This window comes from Acomys russatus, unplaced genomic scaffold (genome assembly GCF_903995435.1).
Source record: "Acomys russatus unplaced genomic scaffold, mAcoRus1.1, whole genome shotgun sequence".
Taxonomy (NCBI): domain Eukaryota; kingdom Metazoa; phylum Chordata; class Mammalia; order Rodentia; family Muridae; genus Acomys; species Acomys russatus.
In genome coordinates, this window is record NW_026131851.1 from 150,742 (window position 1) to 163,099 (window position 12,358).

The 12,358-nt window shown below is 41.4% G+C and overlaps 1 pseudogene; it reads left to right on the forward strand.

Moving 5' to 3' along the window:
- Positions 1-5,526: 5,526 nt before the first annotated feature.
- On the forward strand, positions 5,527-5,976 carry LOC127186559 (immunoglobulin heavy variable 2-5-like; annotated as a pseudogene).
- Positions 5,977-12,358: the final 6,382 nt, after the last annotated feature.

Sequence of the window (12,358 nt, forward strand, 5' to 3'; positions counted from 1 at the left end):
CCTCTCATGTTATCAAATTGTTATTTTTATTTCTGAAGTTCATGTGAGTTTAAAGCACAGTTTCAGTTAAGATAAGCAGTAAAGAGTGTGTGTGACCAACAACTCAGGTTCTAAAATTGGCAATTAATAAATGGAACCTCATGAAACTGGAAGGCATCTTTAAGACAAAGGACACTGTCAACAGAACAAAATGACAGCCTACAGACTGGGAAAAGATAGCCAACAACCCTGTACTAGACAAAGGCAAATATACAAAATATACAAAGAACTCAGGAAATTAAACACAATCAAACAAAATAATCCAATTGACAAATAAGGAACTGAACTAAATACAGAATTCTCAAGAGAAGAACATCAAATGGCCATGAAACACCTAAAGAAATGCTCAAGGTCTCTAGTCATCAGAGAAATGCAAATCAAAATGACTTTGACCACTTCAGGATGAGTAAGATAAAAAATTCAAGAGACAGCACATGGTGGTGAGGTTATGGAGAAATTGGAGTACTCCTCCATTGCGAGTGGGAGTGCAAATTTGTAAAACCACTTTGGAAATCCATCTTGCTCTTTCTCCAAAAATTGGGAATAGTGCTACCACAAATACCAAGCTATAACACTGTTATGCATATATATGAAAGATGCTCTACCAAACATAAAGGACATTTGTTCAACTATGCTCAGAGCAACTTTATTCATGATATCCAAAATCTGGAAACACTATTGATGTCGCTTAACCAAAGAATGAATAAAGAAACTGTGGTACATTTACACAAAGTAATACTACTCAACTATTAAAAACAAGGGAATCTTGATGTTTTCAGGCAAATGGATGGAACTAGAAAAGATCATCCTTAGTGTGATAACCCAGTCTTAGAAAGATTCGCATGTTATATACTGTGTAAGAGAAGCAGAGAGGAGATTCCAAGTATGCTCAGAAAAACCTCATCTGAGGATGCTCAGGACCAGCAGGGGGTGCTGTAGATCAATCTTTCACCAGGAGGGAAAAGGTAGTTGGTTCAGAGAAACATCTGGAGAGTGAGGCAGTCCCAGGAGACTAAAATGTCTCCTCTGGTAACCTCATTCAAATCCAGAGACCATATAATCCATGTGATGAAGCTACTGTGTCCAGACTCCAAGGGGGTTTAGTAAGAACTCTTTGTTATGTAATATTGCGCATATATGTATTATTCATTACATATGAACCTCATTGGAAAGACAGACATCAATTGCATACATATGTGAAAGTTACACTTCAAATATGAAGTGTCAAACATCCAGTCATTATCATCACCATCAGCAGCATCTGTAGCTCTATCTGAAACTTCTTTCCAGTGACAGGAGGATTTCCCTTAGCTGGCATACATAATTGTAACTTAGGAGGCCAGGCCTTGATGTTCTATCCACACTGTTGAGTCCATGCAGTTCTGCTGAGCAAGTTAGTAGACCTTGTCCCAAGTTTCATGCATGGTCATGGGAGGCCCCTCAGCTCAAGGAAAGAAGAGAGGGAGAAGCTTGGCATATTTTTGTAGTCTGGTGTTCATTATTTTTGGGGTTTTAGTACTCTTCTTGTGTGTATCTAATGTTTTTAATAAAATTTAAAATATCAAGCTATCATATAATTTGTGTGAGTTAGGAAAAGAGACTAGAAGAAAGTACATTAATTACAGACTCCCCGTGGACATCATGGATCATGGTATTAGAGAAGTGACATCCTCACAACTACACTATATTACTGTTCCTTACACACGAATATAGGCAATGTTCCTCACACCATCCTGGATGCCAAAGACACCTTTATCTGCTCACAACCATCTGGATGTCACCTGCATCAGCGTCATCACTGTACTAAGGGATGAGAGTCTTTAGTACAGTGTGACATCCCAGGTGTATGTACCACATCCTTTCTAGTTTTCAGATTTTTCCCAGAACATTTCATTATCTGTTAAGAACCAGGTCCAAGGTTGGGATCTTAGAATTTCTGCTTTCTGTGGCAGACAACTGAGATTAAAGATGACTTCTCATGAGAGATTCACTTCCTTTTCCTCCTTTACAAACTCAATTATTAATAGCTGAATGACATTTACATCTCGTAAGATTACATCCTGCCTCTGCCAGCAGATTTTGACTTTGCATGGCATGTAAAGGCGTGTCTGGTTGCTGCTTCCTGCTGTGCATATCTTGAATCCCATTACTTATATCATCAACATATAACATCTTCACATAAATAAAAATAGTGCCATCATTTGCAATCCATGTGCTTTAAAATTTCTGAATAATGCATTGAAGGCTACATTTTATCTAAGTGCAGACCTTTTGATGTGACATGTCACTGTGATAAATAGGGAGACCCAGTCATGTCCACAGCCTGATTGGAAATCCATTAAATAAACTGTAATTTTGATTATATCCAAGGACTAGAATTTTGAAGGCTATAAAGCCGTTCAGTGAAATTTAATGAATAAATGATTTATTCTGCTCCAAATTTTCAGAAGATTTTTCTAATTTTTGAGACCTCATTGGCAGGATGCTTAACATCAATATTTATATAACATTGTTGAATTACATTAAAGCATGCTAATGTTTGTATGAGTTGGTCTCTCACTTTTTTATTCTTACTTAAAATCACCCCATACACATCTGAAACAGTCAGGACAATTATGCAAACTTTGGAAACAGTCAGGAAAAATATCTGCCTCCACTGAAGCTCATTTCACAGACTTAAGACAACACTACATCTTTATGGCTTCTGTGGCCAATTCATCTGAGAATCAACATCCATGTTCCTGGCTTATTCTATCTTGAGAAGAGTCTGCTGTCTGTCTTTCCCATTTTTAGGGCCAGTAGTTCTCCTATCTCTGGTCCTTGGTTTTTTCTTACAAACCAAACAGCTTATACAGGTTTCAAGATCATTCCATGATATTTTGCTTCTTGTGCACCCACCCTACTGCCTGCCTTTGAAGAGATTTGTCATGATAATCTAATATCATGGACAAAATGTTAGATATTCTCCTATTACCAGACATATAATTTAATCACAGTTGAAAAATCATTGTAACATAGAAAACCCGTTAGTGTAGGTCTTACTGCCCATCCTACCCTAAGGCTCCAGTGCCTCAGCTGGCACTCAGCATTCTGGGTTTGTCTGCTTTTTACAGCATTCCTACAACTTGTGGCAAAGTCATATTTCATGATTTAGACCCATCTTGATATCTTTATCTTTCAAAAGTTTTTAATATAAAGATATTTTATTAATAAAAATTGGTTGATTGTTTTTGGTCTGTCTTTCCTTGATGAGATCAGTAGTTCACTCAGACTTGTTTGCACATATTTAATCATGTTCATACCAAAAAGTCACTATGAAGGTTTCCCAAAGTTAGGAAAACCATATTCTCTCTAAGTTCTAAAGCATCAGTAGTGACAAGAACAAAGAGGAATACATTGTGAATTAACATCTATGAAAATCCCCAGGCCCAATGTTTGACTTCTATCATCCTCCATCCACTATGCCCTCCTCCAGGATGCTCAGCATCTGAGAGAACTGAGCAAGGAAAACATGTTTTTCTTTCTATAGTTTGTTGTCTTGTGCTGTTTTAAAGTTGTCACAAATAGAGGGCAGTATAAACCTGAAGGCACTGGCCATTGAATACACAGAAAGCAGAATAACATGATGCAGGAAATTGACAGATAAGTAAAATCAATGAAATATCACTCCCTTCCATGAAATTGTAGTTTATAACTGCCAGCCCACACTATACAAGAAGTCTACAATCTCTGTACCCTTTTCTTTGTTGTGAAAGAATATTTGTACTGACAGGGCTCACACAGGAGGACACCTCTGGCCCAGGCACAGAGCATCATGAAGTCTGGAGAAAAACCAATGCTTCGAGCTCTTCTCATGTCCTCCATGCCAAAACACAGGTGACAATCCCTGGATGAGAGAACAGAGTCAGGACCCTTCATCTTGCTCCTTCTATACAGCACTTGTCAGAAGGGTTTATTTTTCTGATAACTCTGGTCTTCAGTTAGCTACTCTCTATGGGTGCTGACCTTCCTTTTGGGTGAGAAAGTGTCCAGCAAACCCACAATTCCTGGGAAGGAATCCCAGCTCTGAGGTGAGACCCTGTCCCAAGGGAAGGGTATCCTGAGATACAGGAGCCCAGGAATCACACAGCTCTGAGAGAAGGTCTCCTCAGCAGAGACTCTGTAGCTCCCAGGGGAGGGTTACCCCAATCCCTGAGGAGCTGAGAAGCTTTGGAGCCAGAGCTCACCCTTCTCTGCTTCTTCTCTTCTTGAGAGAGTCATATAAGGCAGTAAATCCCTTAATATAAATTTCTTGAAGGGAGAAATCCAGGTGTGGATGCCTCTGTTCCAAGGTGAAGACAGCAGAGAACTGGGCAAACACAGCCTTTGTATAAGATTTTTTTTAAAGGGGCGGAACTTTCTAGACCAGAGAATTCCAGAGTGAGGATCAGTGGGATTTCAAGTCCAGCACTTGGAGGAAGCCTAGAGATTGGTGCAGTTTTATTCATTCTTTTCACATAAAATTAGCATAAACCGGGGAGTGGTCCCACAGAGGAGATGTAGATGGATATTGTAACAGATAGAGTCTGGAACTGGCTGTTTTACAATTAGTGAAGTATGTGGGAGAAGCCTGTTCACTGAAGCCCTAAGGGTTTACACAGACTTGAACTCTAAGCTAACAAAGCAATTTTCCTTAACTAAACTATGAACTTATATACTAAGGGGGTCAGATTTCTAGTTCAAGTCCCTGCCTGCCAAAGTGAGACCGTGTAAAGCTCCCAGCCTTGGATTAATGAATAGTTTATACGTTGTTGCCACAAAGATGGCACTGCTGGAGCTCACAGACTAACTCCAGCTAAACATGCCTCCTTCCCTGTGAGTCCCGGTGAGCTGCAGCCATAACTGAGGCCTCAGGTGCAGCTGCCTTCTCCAAGGGCTAGGCTTCTCAGTTTCTCCAGGAGTCTGATCTCAGGCCCCAGGGATGTGGAGATTTAGCCTCAGGTGCTCTGGTGTCCTGAGGTGTTGCTGTCAGGATGTATAGAGAGGCAGGAAGCACTGGCTGAAGACCAGAGCACCCCCTTTAGGGACCACAGGGTGTGACACTCAGGGAAACTGAAGAGCTGAAGAGGGGTTACCCAGGGAAAGATGGAGGGGGAGCCCTAGTGCAAAACGTGAAGCAGCCAAGCCTGGCTTCTGGAGGCCCTCAGCGGGGGCCTGGACAATTTTCTGCAAAGTATGCAGTTTACAAAGTATGGATAAAAAGAAACAAAAACTAAGAGAGTCTGTGAGGGAAGTCTTTCCCTGCCCTGCATAGCCAACAATGGAGCAGAGGTGAGCTCCCCTGAGGGCTCCTGTGCTTCTCATCACAGACTGGCTCCTCCTCAGTCCTAACACTTAAGTCTAGAATCAGAGCCATGACCTGTTGAGGAAATGCAAATCTCTCTTGGCTCCACCCAACCCAGGGTTGGAAAGCCAAAGCTGGACCAGGGTACTCACTGGTGTGCAGCCATGGACAGGCTAACTTCCTCATTCCTGCTGCTGCTTGTGCCTGCATGTGAGTGCCAAGGCTTTCTAAGGGAGGACCTTCCATATCCTCACCCTATTCCAACCTTACCTTCTGATTTTTCATTTTCTCCACAGATGTCCTTTCCCAGGTTACTCTGAAAGAGTCTGGCCCCTGGGCTCTTGCAGCCCTCCCAGACCCTCAGTCTGACCTGTACTTTCTCTGGGTTTTCACTGAGAACTTCTTATATAGGTGTGGGCTGGGATCCATCAGCCCTTAGGGAAGGGTCTGGAGTGGCTGGCTAACATTTTGTGGAATGATGATAAGTACTACAACCGTCCTGAAGAGCTGGCTCACAATCTCCAAGGACACCTCCAAAAACCAAGTTTCATCAAGATCACCCGTGTAGACACTGCAGACACTGCACCCACTACTGTGCTCGGAGATCACATTGACACAGCCTCAGGTAGCAGCTGTACAGTATTTCAGCCTCATTCTCAGCTCTGTGCCTCCCTTCTACATTGCAGGATGTTTGGAGGGGCACACCATTTCGTGCTATCCTGTGGGGTTCTCCTCTTCACTCTTGCGCTTCAGAGCCATGACTTCCTGTTATGCAATTGAAGCCTCCTCTAAGTTAGTACATAGGGGCCATCTATGTTTATTTTATAAAGATGAAACATGTCTGTTACCTAAACCAAGTGGTTGAGTGCTATGATTCTACTCAGTCTTTTGTCTCAAATCCCCACAGCAGAAGATCCAAATTATTTTAATGATCAGTACAGCAAACAACTGGATTGGGAGTGATGGACATTACTGGAGAAGCAAGCAGGGACAATGCTACTCCTGGGAATCTCTGAGTATCTCAGGCAATTTGACAAAGCCAGTGGTTGTTCTCCATAAATGCTGATAACACACTAGTGCTCCAGATAATACTTTTACACTCTCACTGAATTTGGAGATGTTGAGTTAGTGGGTAAATAGTGGTTTACCTATACTGGTTAGCATTCATAATACTGGGCAGTACTTTGCAGCTTTCATAGGAGAACATTAATAACCATCATAGCTACAAACCCTGTCACCTATAATGATGACTTGTGAGATAGGCTCTGTGCATTTGTGCTACAAACATGGGGGTAATCAATTTTTCTCTTATGATTGAGAGTTCACTCCATGAGGTGGAACCCATGCCTAAACTGCTATGGTTGTCTCAGAACCTGAGAACTGGATGGCCATGGCCCTTGAGAGGAAACCCAGGATGTTATTGTTCTGCTGAGGAACAATAGCAATAAATGATTCCTAATGACATAACTACTTATAAATCATGCCTCACCTATCCATTGTTAGAACAGCTTTTGTAGGTAGAAGTTAATATAGGGAAACACAAGTGGACAGACACTGTGTAGAGGAGTGAGAGATTCTGGAACATTCAGTCCTGAATCAGTTGTCTCATCAAATCTTCCCTCAGGACTCAGGAACTGATGCAGAAGACGAGTTGCAAAGTTTTGTAAGTGCCAGAGGTGATGGATGACTTCAAGGAAGCATTATCCTCCAAACACAACAGGACTGATGCTCATATGAAGTCACAGATACTATGGAAGCAAACACAGAACTTGCAGAGGTCCAAGCCAAATGGTACCCCAGTGCTGAGAGTGCGAAATGGATACCTACTCTTACCCCTAACCAAGAAGCTAACTTCAATTGATACCCACCTGCAGAGGAAAACTTAGTTTTCTCCCATGGAGTCTCACTGGCTATACTATCCACATTTTAGGGTAGACACCATGCCCAGCAGCAACAGAAAATGGACATATGGAGTATTTGAAGAGTTTTTCATTCATGTTAATTTCTTTAGGCTTTCTCTCTCTCTCTCTCACATGCCAAGTGTGAAAGCTGTGTGCTCAAAGCCTGTGGAAATGTGGGTACTAATGTGGTACCGTGCTTGTGTGGAACCCACTGTCTTTACACAAAACAGCTAATTTATTGAAATCCAAGAGGAGAATATTTCTCAGCAAAGATATGAAATTTTTTAGATAGAACTGTAGAGTCTTTCTGGTAGTAAATGCAAGGTGGGTTCTGGTATCTGAAGCATGAATTCCCGCTCCTTCATGGCACCCCATGCAAACTGAGATCCTTCCAATACACTGAGAATCCATTACCACCCCATGTTACTGATGTGAATCTCACACAAAGTTTTTCAAAAGCCACCTGAAACTCCCTCAGTGTCAACCATATTTCTGATTAAGGCAAATGAGCATTGAACATCCTTACCCATCCAGAAAATCGAGCTCTTCCATCCCATGATAACACCAGTCACCATATCCCTGTTCCTTAATGTGAAACCACACTTCAAGTGTTCAATGACACCCCTCAGGGTCAACCACATTTGCGATGTTGAGAAACGGTTGCATGACCAAACCTGTTTCTATTGGGACCACTCACTCAGCGCTTTGGAGGATGCTGTCCATCTCAATCCCATGATCAGCGGACTATGAGCACCTCTTCTTACAGCTGTCAAACCCTGAGACCCTTTTCCTCATATTGCTTAGGCTCCTGAGGCTCAAATCTTAATAAGTATTCTAAGTAGTCATGAACATGTATTTCTCTTTGCAATTCAACATAGCATTGTTTTGGATTTGGACATGTTTATCTCAATATGGATGCTTTTTACACATACACCTCTTTCAGGATGTAGGCATGGAAATTGGAATCCTCAAACACCAACACACTACAGTCTCTGATTTCATTAATGCTGGTGCCAAATTTTAATCCACAGACTGTGCTTTGATACATTCACGAACAACTTCCTTATTCTGCTTCAGCCTCCTTCCTCTACTTATTAGAAAAATTGGTAGATACACAGTGCCCCTGTGTCTTTGATTACACATTTGTATAATTTCCATACACACTCACTACTTTCTCTTCTTGCAACTTTACCTCCTATTGATTTGGCGAAGATATTTCAAACATGGAAGGGAAGTCTGCCGCGAACATTTCTCCCACGAACCACAGAACTTTGCTTAGGGTTGTTAGCATAAACGCAATGGGAAGGACCTGTGATAGTAATGCGTGAATCGGACAAAACACCTAGAGATCGACAGGAGCTATAACTTTCTACAAGGCAGTTTCCACCCTGAAGCCTTTTGTACTTGTGGCAGAAAATTCACATCCACAAAGCGAAACAAACTTGTGCACCTAAAGGTCCCCTACCAATCTACAAAAAAATATGTGCACATCTGAGAATCGAAGTAATTAGAAGCTAAGGAAAAAGTTGTCCATGAACACCTGTTTGTTAAGTTCAGCTTAGAAGCACCATGTGGGCTGTATGTTGTGATTAACAAAACTTAGCAGTTGTTCTGTTTCCCTTTGTCATGGTATCTATAGGTTCAACAATGCTGACTGGTCCTCAGAGAACTCTTGTCTCCCTGGATTGACCTTCCCCAAGATCAGTATTCTCTTTTCATGAGGGTCATGACTAATCATTTTCAGAGTCTTTGATATATTTGCTACGGCTCGGTGAAGTCATCTGTGAAGCTGGATAAACCCGTACCAGCTCCAATGTCATTTAGTGTTGCCACCATCACTGTATACAACAAAATGTGGTGTCCCCCATATGAACACATGTAGCAAATCACCTGACAGATCCAACACACGTCATGTAAAAGTTTTTAGATGGCTCGGGGATAAAGGAACATACCTAAGTAAAATAATAGCAATAATACACAAGTTTTTAGCCAACATTAAATTAATGGAAGAACTTAAAGCCATTCCACTAAACCAGACCAAGGGACAAGGCTCCCACTCCACTGTATCGCAATGTAGTACTTGAAATCCTATCTCAGTTAATAGACAGCTAAAATAACTCAAGGGGAAACAAAAAGGAAAAGAATATCAAGGATCGCTATTAACAAATGACCGTATACATAAGTGATGCAAAAATTCTACCAGAGAACCTACATTTGATACGACCTTCAGCCAATGCTGATTAATATTAACTCAAAAAAGTCACTAGACCTCCTACATACTAATTCCAAATGCTGAAGAAAAATTTAGAAACACATACCCATTCACCATAAACCAATAATACACAGTACCTTGGTGTGGCTCTCCTAGGAACTGAAAGACCTGTTGACAAGAACTTCTATTCTCTGAAGAGAACTGAAGAAGAAATCAGAGATGGAAAGCATTCCATGCTCATGGAATGGTAGGATATTAACAGAAAAAAATGGCATTTTTTCAAAAAAAACATCTCTAAGATTATGCAAGCCCCATTAGATAGGAATGAAGCTCTCAAACAGTCCTTAAAGAAACAATATTTAACTTCATATGTCAGACAAAAAAAAAAAAAGCCCACATTTGCCTAAAACAACTTCTAGACAGTAAAAGAAGCTTGGAGGTATCTCTATCCCTTATTTTCAGTTTTATTACAGAGCAATAATAATAAAACTGCATGTACTGGCATAGAAACAACTGCTTAATCACTTGGAATTAAATTAAAGGCCCAGCAATAATGCCACCACCCTAGGGACACTTGATTTTTTACCAAAGAAACAAAAAATACCATGAGGCAAAATCATCTTTAAGAAACCTTGCTAGTCTAAGATGCTCTTCATGTAGAAAATGCAAATAGGTCCATTTTATTACACTAAAAAACTCAACTGTAAATGTTTCCAGGCATCAGCAGACCACAGGATCCATTTGGAAGGAGTGAGCGGATGAGGCGCCTAGAGGGATAAGAACTCCACAAGAAGACCAACAAAGTCAAATGACCTGGGCTCAAGGGAGGCTTACGGAGACTGTCGCACCAAACAGGCATCATGCATCAAATGGATCTAGGCCCCCTACACTATGTAACAGATAGGCAGTTTAGTCTTCATGTGGACCCCTAGTAAGGGGAGCAGAGTGCTGTTTTCCGACATAGTTCTGTTGCTGATTCCAATTAGGCATCCTTGGATGGCTTCCTGCCTAGCCTCAGCATAAGAGAATGTTCTCAGTCCTGATGCAACATGGTAAGCTGTGGAGGGTTGTTGCCACCTCTTTTGGCAAGTACGAAAGATTGGAGGAAGAGTGGGGACTGTTGTAAGTGAAGAAGATCAGGAGGCAAGTGAATTGTGTTAAAAAACACTTAGCTAATGTGCGATAGAAATTAACCTAAAACTACCACATGATGCCTCTGCTAGCTGTCGTTTCTCGACACTCACTCACACCAGGCCAATTAGACCATAACCAACCATCAATGTTCCTCTGAGATAAAAAAAAAAAAATTGCCCCTGTGATTTAGCCTTCTGAAGGGTCAACACCCTGTGACTCACAACCCCCACTTAGAGTGTTTTCTTTTAAATCCATTACCCTTGAATTCCGGGCCCACTTTCCTACCCTGCTGTGTCAGGAAGGTTTGTAGTCCTAGCTCAAGCTCGTAATAAAGGACCCTGTGTGTACTGCATCATGTTGAGTCCTGGTGGTCTTTGGGGCTCTTGTGATTAAAGGCACAACAACACAAACAACAGTCATACACATGCACGCCTGCACGCACGCACGCACTCCTTATGCCATTTAGTTAAAATTTGCAGTGTGAAGACAGGACTTTTAGAAAGTGGTCATTGCAGCTCTACCTGCCTCCTCTGACATGAGGTCATTATGGAAGGATTTCAAATCCCTTATGCTTTTGTCATTATGATGCTCTGTCATCTGAGACTGACAAATGTCCTTGTTCTTCTCCCGTGGAATTCACTCAAATCACTGTTTAATTCCCTTATTGTATTATACAGTCAATAAAATGAAGCAGACATTAATTGTAGAGGAAGTGAGATTGTTGATCTATAAATGACTAAATGTTAAAGCAGATCAGGACCTGGGTGACTCTTAGAAGCTGAACAGTTTTGAACTTGATGCAAAACAATCCTGTATTTCCAAAGAAGGCTAATGTAAAAACTGTACTTTGAAGAAATAAAAATAGACAAGCATAGGAAGGTCTGAATCTTAAGGGAATGGAAAGACATCATAATCACGCAGAGAAATGGGCTGAAAGAATGTCCTGATGATGTCATGTAGGACATGAGCAATAAGCTGATGGAAACTGAACTGTCTTCTGTGTGTGAGATGAGAAACTTGTTCTGATTAGTGTCTGTTCCTGGGACATCTGGATAGGAGCACTTTCCTATGATGACGCTGCACATGTTCTGAGAAAATGTTGAGCAGTGAAAACATATAGAATGGCATAGATTCCTACCTGATTACTGCCAGCAGAGCAGGAGACAAAGGGGATTAGAGCGAGAATTGATACTGCAATAGGCAAAAGACCAAAATGTGTTGGGTACTTTCAAGCCAGTTTGTAAATTGACATCTCAGAATCATAAATAAATGCATTTCTTTTTCCCAGTGTCCAGATTTATGAGTGAAATAAAAACACAAGGTTAGAGCTAGGATGGGGCAGGAGGCACAGGCTCCATTGTTTACTTAATTTTTCCATAGTGAAAAATTTGTTTGTTAAGCCTATATTCTGATCCTGTGCAACTTCTGTTCTATCCCTCTCAGCTGCTGCTAACCCCCACCTTCCTTTATTTTCTCAGTCTTTACTAAGAAATATTTTCTCCTTCCCTCTTCTCTCTGTCTTCGTCTGTGCCTCTCTCGTGTCTCGATCCCCTCTGCTCGTCTCGGTCTCTCTCTCTCGCTCTCCTCTCTCTCTCTCTCTCTCTCTCTCTTCTCTCACACACCCACACACCACCACACACACACACATACACCACAACACACAAACACACACAAATCTCACAAAACACAAAATTGGAGACCAAAAACCCACACAAAGAGGAGAGAGAGGAGAGAGAGCGGAGATGGAGA